Raw genomic sequence first — 6549 nt, 5'->3', positions numbered from 1 at the left:
CATGATGGTCTGCTATTTTAGTATCATTTGTTTTGAAACAATTGTCAGTAAGAAATTGCTAGAAAGAAATGGCAAGCAACACATTAAATTAAACTTGAAATTTTGACATTGAAAGAGTAAAATAATGCTCCAATAATCTTTTGAAAAATTATATGACTTTTATTGTATGTACTGAAAAACATAATGTAATTGTAATTATATCTTTTTTTGTGTTCTGCAGAACAAAGAAGGCTTTGGATTAACATGAGGGTCTGTAACTAAGCCATTAATACTGCATAATAGCTGTTATCTCAGTGTATTTAGCTCCTTTAAATATTGTATGAAAATAAAAATAATGATCTAACAATATCCAGTATAATGTTGTGAAATCAGACATACTGCAAGAGCCAAAATGGAGGCAAAACCGCTTGTGCAAATAATACTAATAAAATGCAACAGTAAGCAACAACGGATAGTGATCCAAGCCAAGACAAACATTCTTTTTTCTAGGAGAAACAACAGCCTCCTGCAAAGAAAATTGATGCAGGCTGCACGTGTTCCCTGTAAAAGCATAAATTCAGTAAACATGTAAACTATTCTAACAATTGCAGCATCCCTGAAGCTTTTCAGTACCATATACAGAATAGAAAAAGACTTCTAGTCTGATAAGATTTCATCGGACTAGAATGCTTGTTCTTATTTTCCAAGTGTTTATTATCATTTTACTCAGAGAATAAGCATATTTTTCAGGTTGATGTTTTCAAATTACAGAGTAAAATTAGAGGCATCAGCCATGATTAGGTCCAGTGCGTTTTCTGTGCAGATTTTGAATATACAGTATTTCGTATTGTTTTAAAACTCTTATTAGTGGCTGAAAACATTATGAAATTAGCCTTTTTTTCTTTATAATTGAACATGCAAGGGGTGGGGGATTTTCTGGCTCAGCCCCAGTTCTAAAATGTAAGATGTACTGTAAGATTAAGGGTGGGCCGGACGGTGGGTGGGTGGGGTGCCAAAATCATGATTATTTTAGCTGACAATTTCCATTTAGACTACATTTATGAGGAAATTGTAATCTACCACAGTGGATAGTGGTTTTATCAACACATAATTAAAATGGTTCAGATAAATCAATTAACCAGAATGATTAAACTGCTCAACTTTCTGTAATGTGTTAACTACAGTGACAACACACTGAGCCGTGAAAGCCCTCCGCTGGCTTTAACCACAATCCTGTATCAAATTCTGCTCTCTCCTTAAGGCTTCACTGCACATTGGCATCTGTGTCATGTGGCTCTCTCAAGGCATGAGAGGAACTGATGTTAATGCTCACACAATGTGAAGTGAGCTATGTGAGCATCGTAGATTAGATTACAAATTATATGGTGTAAACCTGCTGTAAACCTCAAAACCCCCCTTCGGTGGAGTGAGGGTGAAAAAAGCTATATTTAATAGATCAAAATAACATCAAATGTGTTTCTATTTACTGAGGCTCTGTAATATTGCGGGATTGCAAGTAAATACAGTTACCTTTTGTACAAAAGAGTTCACATAGTTAATGTCAACAACCAAAAAAATAGTAAAGGGGACAAACTGCTTACAAGCCATTAGATTGCGGAAATGGTGGAATCTCAGCTAACAAGGAACGTTCACTCAAATTTCTGAACAGATGTTCAAATCTTCCAGTAAAGTTTATAGAACATTTGTTCAAAGTTATCTGCTCTTTAACTCTTTCCCTGCCAGAGGTTGCCAGTCACCGCCAGCATTTTTCAGCATTTTCATAAAACGGTCATGGCCCCCAGAATATTTTGTTGTATGAATATCTGAACATGCAGTATGCCAAAAGAAAAACAGAGACAGCAACATTTTTAACAAAAAGCTGAGAAAAACTTTTTTTTTTTTTTTTTCAAAGACCATATCCAGATCAGATTCAGAATGATCGCTTCCATCAGCACCTCCACAGTTTGCACAGTCCTATACCACTTCCTGGGTTGACATTTCATTTGGTAACAGTACATTTTTGATGATTGCATTATTTTACATATGCATCTGCTTACGTATGTGACCCTGGACCAGAAAACCAGTCTTAAGTGTCAATTTTTCCATAGATGTATGGTTTGTTGGGATCGGACCATATTTGACCGAGATACAAATATTTGAAAATCTGGAATCTGATGGTGCAAAAAAAAATCTAAATATTGAGAAAATCGCCTTTAAAGTTGTCCAAATGAAGTTCTTAGCAATGCAGTACTTAGTTGTCCAAAAATGAAGTTTTGATATATTTATGGTAAGAAATTTACAAAATATCTTCATGGAACATGATCTTTATTTAATAGCATAATGATTTTTGGCATAAAAGAAAAATGATAATTTTGACCCATACAATGTATTTTTGGCTATTGCTACAATATACCCCAGCGACTTAAGACTGGTTTTGTTGTCCAGGGTCACATATGTGATCTGTTGTTTCTACTTCTTCACCATGTTTTGATCCAGAGATTCAGTACTCTTTCAGAAGTTTGTAATAGCGCATTCTACCGTATAACAGTGAAAACACAGAAAGACAGAAAATTCCATCAATGAAGGGGAAACATTGTCTCATAAATGATGGAAATTTTCATCAATGGCAGGGAAAGAGTTAATAACATTATCACAATGTTAGCAGAAAAATTTTATACATCATTTACAAAAATTATTGATACATTATTTTTCATTTCAATTTCATTTCAAATTCAAGTTTTTAATTTTAGTTGGATGTCTAATGTTTTTTAAACGTTAGTACTTACTGCTTGTTTCAGATGGTTCAGAGAACACTCAAAAGTGAGGTTTCCATAATGTTTGCAAAATGATAAAATGCTAAAATCAAACGTTCACATTAGTTTTTTTTTTTTTTCCCCGCATGATAAAATGTGAAAAACATGAAAAATGAAAACAATACTTGTTCTAAAATCGGCTCAAAATATCAAACTTGCTTGATATCCTCCGATTGGATGAATCACAGTCTGAAGCTAAAAAAATTGGAATCTGTGACCATTATTACACTATGTGATTTTCTATTAAATCTGTCAACTCAAATCTGCAGACTGCCTTTGATGTACGGTAGCGTCGAAGTACAAGTCGTGTATTGTATTTCAGCCTTAAAAACATATTTTGGTTAGCTGGGATGCCCCTTAAAAGAGAGCTATAACAATCTCAAGATTGTCAAGGGACGAAAAAAAAGGAACTCTAGCATATGACTAACACAAAAAGAGAAAAAAGTCAGAAAGATATGAACTAGAAAAAACATGAACAACTCACAAAGTAAGAGAGCTATTGAGAGAGCAGAGAGACAGACATTGCTTCTGATGAAATGGATGGAGAGAGAAAGTCAGCTAAAAGATGTTTAATTCTTAGGTAATATCTCAGATGAAGAGGGGAGCAAGCAAAAAGGTAAAAGTGTGCTTGTGGGAATGGCTGGAGCTGAGGGAGGTGTGGAGGGCAGAGCGTGTGATAAAGTGAGGTTTGAACGGGTTTCCTGGGGAAGAGTGCCGTGTGAGAAAGACTGATAAGAACCTCAGGCTGTTTGTGTTCAAACTGCCACGTCTGTACCAGACCAGAATGCAGACTAATGGAAACGTCTGAGAAAGAGAGAGAGACCGCAACAATAAAACTGTGTAGCCCTGTTAAGAGTATCTCGCATAGATTTAGTCATAAGTAATTGGCACGAAAAAGAGGCAGGCAGTTACACAGAAATGCAGGTTGGTTACGATTTATGAAACAATTATTCCACTGCTCTGCATGATACTTCACTAAAGGCAAAAGAAGTCAAATGAATTGTGTTACACAATACAAATACACTGACTTACACAGACATTTTTGTCAATGCATTTGAGAGTCAAGATAGACCATGTTGTTAAAAATATTACATTAATAAAATAATTAGTCAGCCAAAACAGATAGAGCTCTTTTAGAGCTGGATAAGCTCTAATGTTACTGTGTTGGGATGCTTAAAAAATAGCAATGTTTTGATAGTGCCACAGACTTTACTTTTCAGAGAAATCAACCTCATTAAATTTGCATGGTCTTTGAAACTCATACTAAAGGTTCCATACTTGGGAAGACAAAAGAGCTGGAAATTAGAATCCAGTCTGGGGCCACCATGGGCATAGGAGGCACATTAAGCGATGGGTATTGATTTTCTCCCAAAAAGTGAGAGGGGCAAGCATCTCCAACATCCCCCTACCCTTCCCCATAATTAATGGAGGTGATGCCATTCTGTAGCATATCATTTCACCATTAGTCTACAAACAGATGAGACCACAGTGAGAATACAGTAAGAATGACTAAAAATGAACTGTGCTCAGTGACAGCAGTGTTTATTTCCATGCACTGTCTGGCTTGTTTTTGCACCTGACTCACTAAAGGAATTATGCAAATCAAGTAACAGCAAAATCACGGCCAAAAAATTGCACTGTATGCAATTTGCATGGCACGATTCTCCAAATTTCAGTCTGCAGTCAAGCTTACTTTACACAGAAAAAAATAAAAAATAAATAAAATATACATAACAGACCAAATATATAAACACAGATATGAATAAACCTGACTCATAAAGTTGCATTTACTGCTGCTCTGCGAAATTTCACAGACAAAATCCAGTCAATCAATCAGAATCTTCACAGTTGAGAGGTTCACATGAGGGGAAAAAGTTCATTGTATTATGGTTTGAAAGTGACTCTGTGTGATCAATGCTTAATGCTACGCTACAAAATTAACAATATACTTTTTTGGGGGGCAGTTGAAGGTGAACTTGAAGGCACTAACTTGGATGGGTTAACTGCAGAGGTCATTCACAATTTTTTTGCCTAACATGACCATATCTTATGACGTAGGTTTTTGCACAAATGTTGTGCAATTGTTTATACAATTCACCACTGTGTTTGACTGAAGAAGAGAGAAGGAAAAAGAGAAAACAGGCTTGTTTCATTGTCTCCTAAATGGACAGGCTCTGTTTTGTGTGTACAAGGCACATTCTGGAACTCTACAGATCTGCTGCTGGGGGCTGTTTGTCCTCTGCTGCTGAGGATGTGGCCAAATTGCTCCCACTATCAATAATCATGAGTTTCCCAGCCAGGCATGTGTGTGGCGGGGCTCTCAGCACAAGACCTCAGAATATGTTCAGTAGACTAACCCTATTTTTACTCCCTTCTTTCCATTTCTCAATAGTTTTTTTTTTTTTCATGTATGGTTTATTTTTCTTTTGCTGAAGATTATTCTGTACATTTTAATTAAAACCTAAATAAAACATAGCCTGTATAATAGAAATATCAAATTCCAATTAAAATGTTTCAGGCAAAAAAAATAAAATAAATAAATGCTGTTTTTGCAGTTATTCTTGGCATAGTTTTTTATTGATTGATTGTGATATGAGTAAATTAGTAAATGTGCATGGGTTTTGGGCATAGAGAAAGAGCACAAATTGGTTCCACTTTCTTTAGTGTGAATGAGATTTACATAATATAAATAGCGATATCCATTTCAAATCAATATCTGTCAAATCATTCTTTTAATAATACCCACGGCAAAAAACTAAAAAAAAAAAAAAACGTGTAAAAGGAGTCTAGTAAAACAAAACAGTCCCAAACATATATGGACTTATCCATCCTTTGGGAATTCCTTTTGTTTATGCTATACTTTTTCATTGAAAAAAAACTAAAAATCACTAAATAAATTATTCTTGAACAGTAACAAAATATTGTGTTTAGAGCATAGCTATTTAATGGATCCCACTTGGGTAAATAAAAGTGTGTTTTTATTGCATTTATTTATTCAGACAAAAAAGATATACAGACTGATGGGTTGCAGATTGCTCAGAATAAACAGAAACCATCTAATAGTCATCTAATCATGTCTTAGAAAGACAGACAAACAAATAGACAAACTGATGAGAGGTCAAGAGCAAGCCTGACAATGTATTCGAAAACAAATTTAAAAACATGACCAGATAAGAGTGGATGGGCAGCAGCCGTCCATGCAGAACTTACTTTACATGCATGCTATGTCTGTCCTCCATTGATTTTCATTCATGTCATCAAGGTGAGAACAGGGACAGCTTGTTTTCTCACAATTCTGTCTTTTTTATCATAATTGCGACATATTAAGTCAGAATTACGTGGTATACACTCATAATTGTGAGACAAAAAAAAAAAAAAGTATTGCAGGAAATTAACTTGCTATTCTGAGAAAAAAAAAGAGCTGTGATAGTTGTGACTCGCAATTATTAGAAGAAAAGTTGGAATTGTGAGATAAAAAGTAGCAATTACCTTTTTTATTTTTTATTCCATGGTGGAGACCAAAAAATAGAATTGCGAGATGTAAACTCACAGTTCTGAGATATTTTCTTCTAGATGTAGAAGACATAGGTATGCAAATATGTTGGCCAAGCAGTAATTAACTTGAATTACTGTACAGATATATATATATATATATATATATATATATATATTCACAGTATACATATGTGTGTGTGTATATAATATAACATAATAGTTAATGTTCATGTATTTATTTATCGATGTAACTACAGAATAA

The sequence above is a fragment of the Onychostoma macrolepis genome, chromosome 06 (genome assembly GCF_012432095.1).
Source record: "Onychostoma macrolepis isolate SWU-2019 chromosome 06, ASM1243209v1, whole genome shotgun sequence".
Lineage (NCBI taxonomy): Eukaryota > Metazoa > Chordata > Actinopteri > Cypriniformes > Cyprinidae > Onychostoma > Onychostoma macrolepis.
Note: the sequence above shows the minus strand (reverse complement) of the source record.